This window comes from Calonectris borealis, chromosome 19, assembly GCF_964195595.1.
Source record: "Calonectris borealis chromosome 19, bCalBor7.hap1.2, whole genome shotgun sequence".
In the NCBI taxonomy this organism is placed as follows: domain Eukaryota; kingdom Metazoa; phylum Chordata; class Aves; order Procellariiformes; family Procellariidae; genus Calonectris; species Calonectris borealis.
In genome coordinates, this window is record NC_134330.1 from 10,193,757 (window position 1) to 10,206,492 (window position 12,736).

The window sequence follows — 12,736 nt, forward strand, 5'->3', positions numbered from 1 at the left end:
AAAATCCCCCCAAACCCACAAAACACAAAAATACTTCTTCATTTTGTAAGTTTACATCTGGTGCTCTCCAAAATGGCAATTTCTTTCCTGGTTCTGATCAGCTGCTATGGTTTGCCAAGTCTTTCAAAGAAGGCCTGAAGGCCTTTTTGAGATGGAAACACAGACCTCATGGCTACGTGAACCTTCACATAGTTGACTGTAGGAAGCATTAGGAAAATATAAAGCCCTACCAACACTCAACCCAATTTTCTACACATGAAAAATATGCCTAGCTCAGCACAGGCAAATTTTTCAAGAGCAGGCAACCTGGCAATTAGCCAAAATACTATTAAGTGCCCCCTCCTCCAGCCGTCATTAGTATTCACATTTCTCTCTCCCTTGTTGCCAGGTATACCTGGGAGATTCCATGCAAGGAGCAGCCTAGAGTGTTGTTATTATATATAACATGCTATAATATCTTTTGATTATTGCAATTTCCATATTTTTGCAGCTCGAAAGGACTCATTTGGCCCAGCCACAGAGCAGGGACCTGTTGTGCAAGATGATGTAACCACACTTTTTTATTAAAACCAAAACCCATTCCCTGCCCACACAGCTTCCAATGTCAGTTACCGCAGCACATGCTGGGCAGACAGAACAAAGAAACGGGGAGAACGGACAAGAAAACAGGAAGATGAGAGAGCAGCAAAACAAATCTCACTATGAGGACCAGGCACCATGAGTCATCTCCTGCCTGAATGGAGAGCAGAGCACTTATGAGCCATCACAAGTAGATGAGATTTCTAAGTGCTCTAGGTCAAGATACCACCCATAACCCTAAGCAAAACTTGGGTTTTGAAGCCTTGAGGCTAGAGGTGGTGGGGTTTCCCTGGTAGAAGGATGCAGACTGATGGGCAGTTTTCAGATATCTCAGCTTCTGCTTATGATCACAAGGACCTTCTTACTGGTGAGCAGGGCAAGAGCCATCTCCTGTTTGCTCTGGGGCACTGTTTGTCTACAAGTGAGGTCTTCAGAAGGAACACAGTGTTTTATGAAAAACCTAAATTCAAGAAGATGGTCTGTATTTTTGCCTTGAACATTTATCTCAGCAGCAACCAAGGTACAGCCAGGTACAGGTCACCAACAGTCCTTTAGGAGACTTTAGATCTTGTGAGTCTGAATTTTGTCTGAATGCGAAATTTCTCATAAAGCACACTGCAGTCCAACACCCAAGTCTCTGCATGCAGATTGCTTCCAAACCAAGCTGAAACACTCAACAACAGTCAGTATTTCAGGAAAAATAAATTTTTAAAAATGTAGAAACAGTTTAGGTGAAAGGAATGTAATTACACACTGTGACGAACAGTTCATGAAGATCAGCACTGTTCACAGAGGAAAAATAAAGGAGAATTTCTAATCACGTGAGTCATCATGTTTTATGCAGTTACTCCAAACTACAGCAGGATATTTCAGTATTATTTTATTTAGATGGTGGAAGGAAGTTCTTAAATCATTTGTGGTCTCTTCTGATACCATAAAAAAGCCCCAAATTACCCTACGTAGTTCTCAAAGATGAAGATATGGTAGCCTTTTACAGATGTTTTTTAACATGCAGTATCTAAATTTTTGGCAATAAAACCTCATTTTCAAAAAAATAAATATAATTTAGGTTAAATTCTCTCACGTGATTTGTATGACGTTGCACTGCTGCAAATCTAACATTGCTCTGCTGTTGGCAGAATTACGCTCTTCTTTCAGAAACGTCTGAAGTTCAACAGCATCTTGACCTCTGCCTAGGGCTTGCAACAGCTTCTAAGATCTGAAATAGCAGATAATACAAGTCCTAATGTGAATGATGTAATGGCAATACCCTGGATAAATATGCCCAAGGCAAGATGAATCCAGTGTTGCAGTTGTTTATACTAGCATTTGCTTTTCTGCAGTAGACAGAGCATATGAAGTTCTTAGCACATCTATAGCTCTGGTGTGAAACCAGGGTCAGTGTGCATTTCTGGGGTTCAGTACGTAAGGGGGACAGCAATCTGTTCCAGCATCTAAGCTCAGAGAGTACTTTTTGAATGCAGACTGTGTTTAAAGCTTTGAGGACTCGAGGTATCTTCAGGTCAGTCGCTGGTTTTGACCAAAAGGGAAGCCATGGCATTTCTTAACAGCCTTAACCAGTTTATTTTGAGATGAGAGTTACTAAGTAACTATAATTATCCTGGAAGTCCTTGCTTAAGTTAAACAGGCCTTTTTGACCCAGGGAGGGTAATGCTTCTTTAGACAAACAGGTAAACAAAGACACAGAAAGGCAGGCAATGAACCAAGGTCACCCCATTAGTTATTACCATTTTTGGAAGTACAATTCATAGGCCACTGCTTGATCATGAGACCTCTGTGAGGTTGTCTGCAGCAGACAGACAGGATGGGTTAACAAGCTGCTATCTTAACGCTTCAGCGACAATTAGTCTCTTCTAACAAAAATCAGTTCTTTAAGAATAATCATATCTAAAATATAAAAAAGGAGGGAAAAAAAAGCTTCCCAAATGATAGCTTCTGGGCTTGCTTGTGAAAAATTACCCATTTGTTTAATTGAAAAGAGCGATTTATCAGGCTAATTTCCTTCTAGCAACCAGAGACCTTTCAAAACTTGATTGCAGTTAATGCGCCAGTGTTTCAAAGCATTTTATTCAACTATCAAATAAGCTAATGAAGACCTTTAATTTACTGTTGAAGTACAAAGTGGGCTGAGCAGGTCAGACATTTCATGCTCCCAGGGCAGCAGAGGTGCGGATGAGACTCTGCTGTTGCATCAGCTCCTCAGAGAGGCCCAGATGTCCTGCAGGAGAGCTGGGGGATGCCAAACCAGTAAAAGGATGGGCAGAGGCAGCTCCAGCTCTGGGTACAAGCCATGTTACCCCTAACGTGCATAGAGGCAAAGAGTTCCAATTAAACATTCACAAGCCAGCTTGCAAATGGAGATTGTACAACTAAATATCTTGGTCAGGAAGGACAAAACCTCTTGGCTCCCCCATCTGTGTTCCATGCTTTGATGACCCCTAACAGCTACTGTCCTAGAAGAACAGAAAACAAGTGCTGAGCTGGAAAGCTTTAGCACTTGTAATCAATGTTACAGAGCCTCTGGATAGAAGAGATGAAATACCACATACCTGTCACGTATAGCTGGACATAGCAACTACCAACTGCAGAACCAACCAACGGCAAGTAACTCGCCAAAACTCAGTACACCACAAAGTGGCAGACTAATACTGTCCCCATCTGAGGCAAGCAAAATTTGCTCAACCTTGGCCTGTGAGGAGCCAAGCATAAATATTTGGTCTTGGTATTTTGCTCCAATTCCTTGTTCTCTTAGCTAGTGGTTGGCGACGCTTGTCCACATCCTTGGAGATTCAATGGCTACAGCCACTCCTATGAAGCCCTCATTCTCAGTGACACCTAGATGCATTAATAGGTTGCACCTATGACCTTACTGGAAACATTCAAAGTCTGGGAGGGAAAATGATTATTAACAAAAAGAGGAAAAGTAGTCATGTGTTACTGAACCAAAACATCACATGAGATAGAAGCCGAAAGTTTCCTAGCCGAGATGCTGATCACACTGGTTTACTGATCAGGTAAGCTACTTAAACCTGTTTGCTGCAATAACCATTTTTGAAACGGACCCAGTTCAGCCCTTTAGCTCTACACAAAGCCAGGTGAAATGACTAAAGTCATGTCCACTTCATGAAGGCTGAAAATCATTATTGATGCAAAACTGAGACAGCATGGCTCAGGATGCGGGAAGGACGACTTCACAGCTGCTAGGAGGTGTTAAAGATGACCTATCTTCTCATTTACTTCTGATACTGAAATAGGCAATTGAAGAAAATATCCCCCCTCCCGCCAGGCTCCTAAAGATCAACACATCTGCAAACACATTCTGCAAACCTAAGGGAAGAAAGCCAGATTGTAGCCTGCCTTATCTCTTCTGACTTGCTAAATGTATTTCAGGCCTCAAGCATCACATGACTGTATATAACGTGTGGATACAATAACTAATGTGGCTTTCATAACGGATCAGCAGGGATCAGCAATGTTGAACAAACACCCTTATTTACAAAAGCACCTTCCCAGCCCATGAAGCAGGTGACCTTGTCTCCCAAGGGTTACAGTGCAAAGTTAATGATCTGCAAATTAAGGATTAGAAACTCATGCGAAATTTATCCACAGCTCCCCCTTCACCTCACCTTTTTGCACTGAATCAAACAAATGCTGTCACTACTCTGTAGAAATCTAGTGCAATAAAAGAGGCTGGTTCCTGACAGTGCAGGAGGCAGTGGACAGTACATTTTCTGCAAGAAGGCACCTGCTGGTGGGGACAGGATTTCATGAGAAAGCATAGATCACTCTCTTGCTGAATGTCCTTTTTTGTACCTCCATACATCTCTCACATAGTACTCCACAGCAATCTGCGGACTCCTAAAGACCAGGTCAAGGTATAAGCTATTAACATTTTCCAGAACAGTTTTCTACACACTGGAAAGTTCCAACTGTACAGGACAAAATCCTGTATGCTCTGCTGGACTATAGTATTCAGGTATTCACAAGATTTAATTCTGGATTAAATGGCACATGGAAAAATGCCGTGCACATTCCTCTCACATTCTCAATAAATCACACAGTCTCAATCTCAGCAGTGAGAAGGCCTTATTTGCCCATGTATTTATAGAGAAACCTTATGTGCACAGAAGACAGTACACTTCTGACCACGCTATGCTTCTCTTACAACTGGTGTAGCTAAGTCAGGCTCACAGGGTTTTGCCATTTCCACTTGACGAACTCTTGAATCTTTTGGTCAGCATAACCTCCGGATAAGTCCTGGGGCTTTTTTTACTTTGTGGGCCTGTGAACGCCATGCTCTTTCCTCGCTAGGGAGTTTTTGGCTGTGGCAATGCATTTACTGCTGTTGAGGCTGGCTTTAGAAGTTGCAGCCTGCCCTAAGGGACTAATTCCTACACATTTGCTGTGCTCGTCAAAGCTTTTGTCTGGCTACAGGACCGACAGGGAGCTCCTGTGACAGAAATTCAGCAAAGAAGCAGAAACAGTGAATATTTTAAATCCACTCTAATGCCTGCCCCCTTTAAGAGAAGCTGAGGCAAGCTGGCAGGAATCCCAGTGAGGCAAGGCAGCTTTGCTGAGACAAAGCAGGGCCTGTGGTCATTTGTCTGTAAGAGGTGGAGGGCCTGAGCAGGCATGTCCAGGTCTCTCTTGGCAGGAGCTCCAACAGGGAAGCAGCCTGGGCTCTCTAATAGCCTCCATTTCCTCCAGCACATTGTCAGCATCCATTCCCTCCCGTTTGTCTTCTTCAGCAGGGTCTTTTTTTTACGTGATTACTTTGATACAAATGAGCCCTCCTGGAGTGATTTAGATGATAAAGCTCAGTTGTCCCCACAGTCTCTAACATGGGGTCTTCCTTCAAGTATCTCAACCCTTTTGATTCCAGACAGCACATTCCAGCAAATACTTGAAAATACTCTCCTCCTCTTGCCTCTCATACTGGGATAAGATTTTTAACCCTTGAAAACAGGATATAGCAGCATGCACAACAACCACTCTCATACTGGGATAAGATTTTTAACCCTTGAAAACAGGATATAGCAGCACGCACAACAACCACTCTCATGCACTCCATGGACTTTAGTACTAGAGATAGACCAAAACCAAAATGAAGGATGTACTAAAGAGACATAAGAATAACTGCACAATTAGGAAATGTACACACATTTCCCTATACAAGGCCTGCTTCTATTACACTTGGGAGTCATGTATAATTGCTTCAGGCTCCAATTTGCAAGGGTAAAAATCATAGAAATGTCATATCTATCAACAGGATACCTCTGCAGAGAACTAGAAATGTGTTTTCACATCTTCACATTCTACTATGGTGACCAGGGAACACTTTTTACTTGGGTTTTACACCATATTTCTAGATTCATAGATGTTGCAAGGGAGGAGTTGCTGAAATAAATTCAGTGATGAACATAATGAGCTGCAGAACTGGACCATCTTGCCTTGAATCCTGTTTCTGACAGTAGCAAATGCTGATGGCAGAATGTAAGAATAAGACATTTTTGTAGCCTCTTCTGCTGCACCCTGGGTAGTGTCTAACAGGTACAAAACCTCAAATTCTTCTAAACCACTCTGTAGACCTTGAGCTTTTATTTTAAGAGCAAAATTTTAGTAGTAATAATCTGAGTGCCCTGAGGAACTAAAGCTGAATTGAGGAACAAAGAGTCTTTAAGACAGCAGGGGAAAAACCACTGAGATACTTTAAAATGGAACATTACAAACACTGAAAACAAGCAGACTAAAGAAATGGGACAGTGAGACACACAGGGGAGCAAGTGGAAGGAGGCAGAGTCAACTGCATTTAACTGCATAGAAAGTTTGCTTTATATAATACATTTCCACTCCTAGGCTTAAATCATGGCTTTCCTCTGCCACTGGCCCCAATAAAAAACAACAGCAACAACAACATGAAGAATGTTCCAGCTTTGGGCATCAAGGGAGAAATTCAGGCACTAGGTTCTATAATTTGGTCACACATACTCCCCTCCCAACTGCTTTCTCTCCCCCTGCTATAACCTCCCATGTCTTTGTCTGGAGAGCTGACAGGTTTAAATAGAGCATATAAAACTGGCTGTTTTCAAGACTCCATTTCTGCCTGTATCAGACAGCATGTAACAGACTTCTTTACACTCAGAGTCACTTTTTCAAATTTCAGTTTTGATTACTTCAGGGTTGTGTTTCACACTATGCTGTTATTTATTTTAATGAACTCTGCCTACTCTATCATTTGGTTCAAACTAGGAGATCTTTGGAGCTGTTATGCTACGCACAAATTCAGGATGATACAGCAAAGTAACCTAAATGGAATGAGGCCAAACAACATGTAATCATGTCTAACAAGGAGGGAGGGTAGAGAGCGCAGAGGGGGATGGGTGGGGAGAAGTGGAGATGCAGTAAGTATCGCACACAGAAAACCAATGCTTCTTACTATACATGAGGCCTGACAAACAAATGGGAGGACAGTTCTGGCTGAGAGGGGAGAGCAAGATCTGGCAATCAGGTGGATAGACAGTTAAAGCCATTTTCTAAACTGGCAGCTGTTTTTTTTTTTTAGTGGCCTGTTTTCACAAGGGGGAAATGTAGTCCTAGAGAAAGAACCCTGCAGTAATTTGCTCTTAGTTTTTTTGCGTTGCTGTTCGTGACTAGTAGAAAGCAGAAAAGGAAAAAAAAAATGGAATTACACCAAGAAGAGAGACTCCAGACAGTTACCTGCTTCCTAATCTGCTTGTTTTCTGAAGACTAAGCCTTCTCAGTTCTTGGCATTAACTAGAGTCTTCCTCACCTCTCTTCCCATGTAACTCAAATTCATTTCTGCTCTTCTTACGCTTTAAGTGGAGTGAGTAAGCAGTGTTTTTGTGATCTGCTTCTTGGGCAGAGCTAGAAATGGGATAAACTTCTGAAGCAGAGATAACACTAAATGGGTCCACATGTTTGCAGAACAAATAGATGAGTTGAAGGTAAGGCAATACATTCACCAGAATATTTCACTGCTTTTGCTCCAGTAGGTTGAATGACAGAAAGGTGTCTGCACTGGAATAATTTGTCCCAAGGGGAAATGATAATGGAGTAAACTAGGTACACAGTATCTGTTTAACTTAGGAACGTGCAAAAAGAAAATGAGCAGGAGATAATGAAGGCTAAGGAAGAGCAGAAGTCCTAGAGGCTTTTATTCCTTCCTCATATACCAACCACACTCATGGAAGCACTTAATGTTGTTCTCCAAATTCTTGGACATGAACCTATAACTAAGCATACCAGAACTCCCCCTACTGAGGAGCTACCACAACCACAACTAAATATTTGGGGAATTTCTTTGGCGAAAGACTTCTCTGTTGGAAAGTGCTGATTTGTTGAAATCAAAGCTTTCTGTGGAAAAACGTCAGCTTCAATGAAATATTAGCTGGGATGAGGTTCTTGTGCTCACAGTGCAATCGCTTGGCAAAACCAGGCAGATACAGCATTCCTTCTGGGGTTCTTCTGCACTGTCCATTTACTGCAGGGTCAGACAGAAGAGCAGACAGACATACAAACACAAACCAGTAAAGGGCAACCTCTTTAGTGTGGAAGGCCACATTTAGGAGAAGTGTTTGAACCTGGCCTTTCTCACTGGGCTACTACCGTATGGGAAAGGGGCTGGTTCCTGTCACAGTATCTTTCTTCAAAAGGTGCCTTTGTTTTCTTTTTCAAGAGAATAAACAAAAAGACAAAAGCATTACACTTTTCATGAAACAGCACTCTGTTCCCACTCTCTAGTTTTAACACAAATGATATCATTGCACTCACACTAGGGACTTGATAATTATTTTGGCTGAAGAAAACTAAACAAACAAGAACAAAACCTTGTAACTCTGTGTGATAGCGCTACATTTAGAAAGATTAAGCATAAGACTTAAAATGAAAGAAATCCTGCCTTGCTCTCCACCCTTCAGCCTGAGGCTGACTCTCCTTGCATGAATGCTTCCATACTTGTTGCCAGCACCATTTCACTAAATCAGTGGAACAAGGTGCAAGCTGGGCCCCCTGATTAGGGGAACAGCATTTTCTGATGATGTCTAAAAGCCCCAAAAATCTGTCTAAAAATGCCAGATTCTCTGTTTAAATGATGTGGCTGCAGTAAGATTTTGTTTGAAAAACTCTAACTGCAGGAAGATTTTGGTTTTTTAGCCCAGATGCAAAACTGAAAGGTTCTTTCTGGTTCTTGAATCTCATTCTGTGCTATATCATGAGCAACTGCATTGTTTAACCCCCTTCCCAAACACCTCAGGCCCCTTATATGTCAAGGACTTTTAAAACAGCTCAGCTGCTTGGCAAATTCTTAGTTAGCTCAACCTGGTGTGCATTTGTCCATGCTGATGGCTGCACGAGGGCTGTTGCTGCATGCGCTCAGGGTTGAGGAGCTTGGTGTGTTGCTCTGTGGTATCTCTGCTAAAGGCAGTGGTGCATGTTTCACTCTATTTGTCCTAGGTCCAAAGAGAACTGTGCCTTCTCCTGATTCTGTGTTTCCAAGGCAGCATCATCAACTAGCTTCAAGTCACTATCAAACTTGGACAAAAACAAATGAAAGAATTACCTTCTGGATATATTTATATACCTAGCAATAAATTATGCCATTTAAAAATGTTTTTGGCTGGTTTTTTTTTTGGAAGCCACAAGCCATGAAAACAGGATGAAGACAAAGTCTTGCAGACACTGCTTGCTGGAATACAGTTGAGCGTAAATTAATTGAGGTTCCAAGCAACAATGAAGACCAGTCCACAAACAAGCGGTGAGCCCACAGCTACCTTGACACAAATCTGCAGTTAGGATTAAAAGCTGAACCACGTCTGTTTCAAAAAACATGGCATTATCTCATCTTAAGTCCTTTTGTTGGCCCAAAATAAGCTTTATTTGTGGATCAGTATTATGAGACTGACATTTTTTTGTCCCTCATTTTCTGTACGCAGTCACTGTTGTGGTAACAAGTGATAAGCCTCACACTTTAGGGTCTGCTGATGTATAAGCCACTCCAGAGGGAACTGCCCAGGGAGAAAGCAACAATGGCCCATGCATTAGCCATATACAGAGGGTCGAGAAGAGTTAAAGCATGCTGCTGTGCCATCAAACCTTCCCAAGCAATTATCAGAAGAAAGGTTAGCAGAGACACTTTGGTCCCAGGCTGTGTTTGCCCATCAGGTTTTTCAGCTGTAAAACTCAAGGGCTAGAAAAGGCCAAGAAAATTCAAGAGCCACTTGGTGAGAGGGAGCGGCTATTTGCCAAAGCATGGGTCAATGGAAATCTGCTGTGACCAAAACAGTAAGTAATACAAAGATTGCCCCCATGTCACAGCTTCTATTAGGATATTGACTTCCAGCATCCACATGACTGCATCTGACTGACAAGATGGCCATGATTCAATTAGCAATCTGTACAGACCCACCTTTAGTACTATCATGGACATAAAAAGGTACACTAAAAAAGGAATAACAAATCTATCACCTCAAATACCATAAAAAGACTATGTTCCTAAAATGCAGGCGTTGAATATCTGATTGATGCCAATCACTGATTTATTATATTTTCTTCCTTTTGCTTCACAAGATTTTTTCCTGAAAATATATGTCCCACTTGCTTAGATAACCCAGTCTAAATACTTACAAGCTTTGTAGGAAGTTATGGCTTGGCTATAGCTTTTTGACTAATGGTAGGAGAAAGATCCATAACATAATCCTGTAAGGCTTGATTCAGTCACACTTCAAAATCAGATTTTGGCACACTTGTCACCTCTGTATTTAGAATCATTGACACATATTTACAGCCTTTTAAGTCTGTTTCTTCCCAACTTTCAGTCTAAACATTTCCTTGAAAACACAGAAATATCCATGACAAATTAGAAGATATGCATCAAACAGCCGACCACAGAAAGCTTCGTCTGATAGGCAAGAAGAATATTACTATTACACTGTGGTCCAACATAGAGGCAAAGATTCTTTATCAGAAAAGTACCTTGCTAGTAATGCGGGCTTGCCAGAGACTCAAATTCTCTGAATGCAAATGGCTTGATAATGAGGAGAAATACCATGTTTAGACCACTACTGCAAAACTACAGTGTTTGTGTTTTGTTTTGTTTTTTTTTTACTTGTCACTCAAAAAAAGAAAAAAGGAACTTCTGTTCAAGTGCTTTTGCTATAAGTTATAAGAAATTATTAGAAATTTGTTTTTTCTTTTCCCTTCCCCCCCCCCTTTAAAGGGAGTCTTTCTGGAGAGAATGGCATTGCTAAAGTGTTGAAAAAACAGAATGCAGGCTGCCCCGCAGACATAGCATCGTCCATATATTACATCTGGTTTTATCTGCTCCAACAGCAGGTGGAACAAATTTAGGCAGTCAGGATAACATTATTGTCACTTCTATATTATGGTCATGTACTGGGTTTGCGTGGCGAGGTTTTGGTAGCGGGGGTGCTACAGGGGTGGCTTCTGTGAGAAGCTGCTAGAAGCTTCCCCTATGTCCGATAGAGCCAATGCTATGTCCGCAGACATAGCATAGTCCATATATTACATCTGGTTTTATCTGCTCCAACAGCAGGTGGAACAAATTTAGGCAGTCAGGATAACATTATTGTCACTTCTATATTATGGTCATGTACTGGGTTTGCGTGGCGAGGTTTTGGTAGCGGGGGTGCTACAGGGGTGGCTTCTGTGAGAAGCCGCTAGAAGCTTCCCCTATGTCCGATAGAGCCAATGCCAGCTGGCTCCATGATGGACCTGCTGCTGGCCAAGGCCGAGCCCATCAGCGATGGTGGTAGCGCCTCTGGGATAATATATTTAAGAAGGGGAAAAAAAACTGCACAACAACCTGCAACCAGAGAGAGGAATGAGAATATGTGATAGAAACAACTCTGCAGACACCAAGGTCAGTGAAGAAGGAGGGGGAAGAGGTGCTCCAGGCACCGGAGCAGAGATTCCCCTGCAGCCTGTGGTGAAGACCATGGTGAGGCAGGCTGTCCACCTGCAGCCCATGGAGGTCCACGGTGGAGCAGATATCCACCTGCAGCCCATGGAGGTCCACGGTGGAGCAGATATCCACCTGCAGCCCATGGAGCCGGAGCAGGTGAATGCCCAAAGGAGGCTATGACCCCGTGGGAAGCCACACTGGAGCAGGCTCCTGGCAGGGCCTGTGGACCCATGGAAAGAGGAGCCCACGCTGGAGCAGGATTGCTGGCAGGACTTGTGACCCCACGGGGGACCCATGCTGGAGCAATCTGCTCCTGAAGGACTGCACCTGTGGAAGGGACCCATGCTGGAGCAGTTCGTGAAGAACTGCAGCCCGTGGGAAGGACTCACACTGGAGAAGTTCGTGGAGGACTGTCTCCCGTGGGAGGGACCCCATGCTGGAGGAGGGGAAAAGTGTGAGTCCTCCCCCTGAGGAGGAAGGAGTGGCAGAGACACCGTGTGATGAACTGACCGCAACTCCCATTCCCCCTGCGCCGCTTGGGAGGAGGAAGTAGAGAAAATTGGGATTGAAGTTAAGCCCAGGAAGAAGGGGGGGGTGGGGGGAAGGTGTTTTAAGATTTAGTTTTTATTTCTCATTATTCTACTCTGACTTGATTGGTAATAAATTAAATTAATTTTCCCCAAGTTGAGTCTGTTTTGCCCGTGACGGTAATTGCTGAGAGATCTCCCTGCCCTTATCTTGACCCACGAGCCTTTCATTATATTTTCTCTCCCCTGTCCAGTTGAGGAGGGGAGTGATAGAGCGGCTTGGTGGGCACCTGGCGTCCAGCTGGCATCAACCCACTACAGGTCATTTTTGTGCAAGTTCCTTTTTGGAAGCTAGTATGACATAGTACAACTTCACTAGACTTTCCTGGGATAGCACTAGCTTACACCAGCTCTGATTTTCAGGCTTACTGACTACCAGTAGGATGTGTGGAAACAATTATAAGAGATCTAAGGAAAAGACTGATGTCTTTCTGTAATTATTCCATGCTTTCTTGTACCATGTTTTGCTGATTTACAGATGACTTGCTTATTAACTCAGTTTGCCCTCATGGTATCATAACTAATCTAGGGGCCAGTTCCTGCTATGCTAATCTGTCACTTTGTGCAACAGCTGCATCTAAAATTGGATGAGAAATATAGATTTACTGCA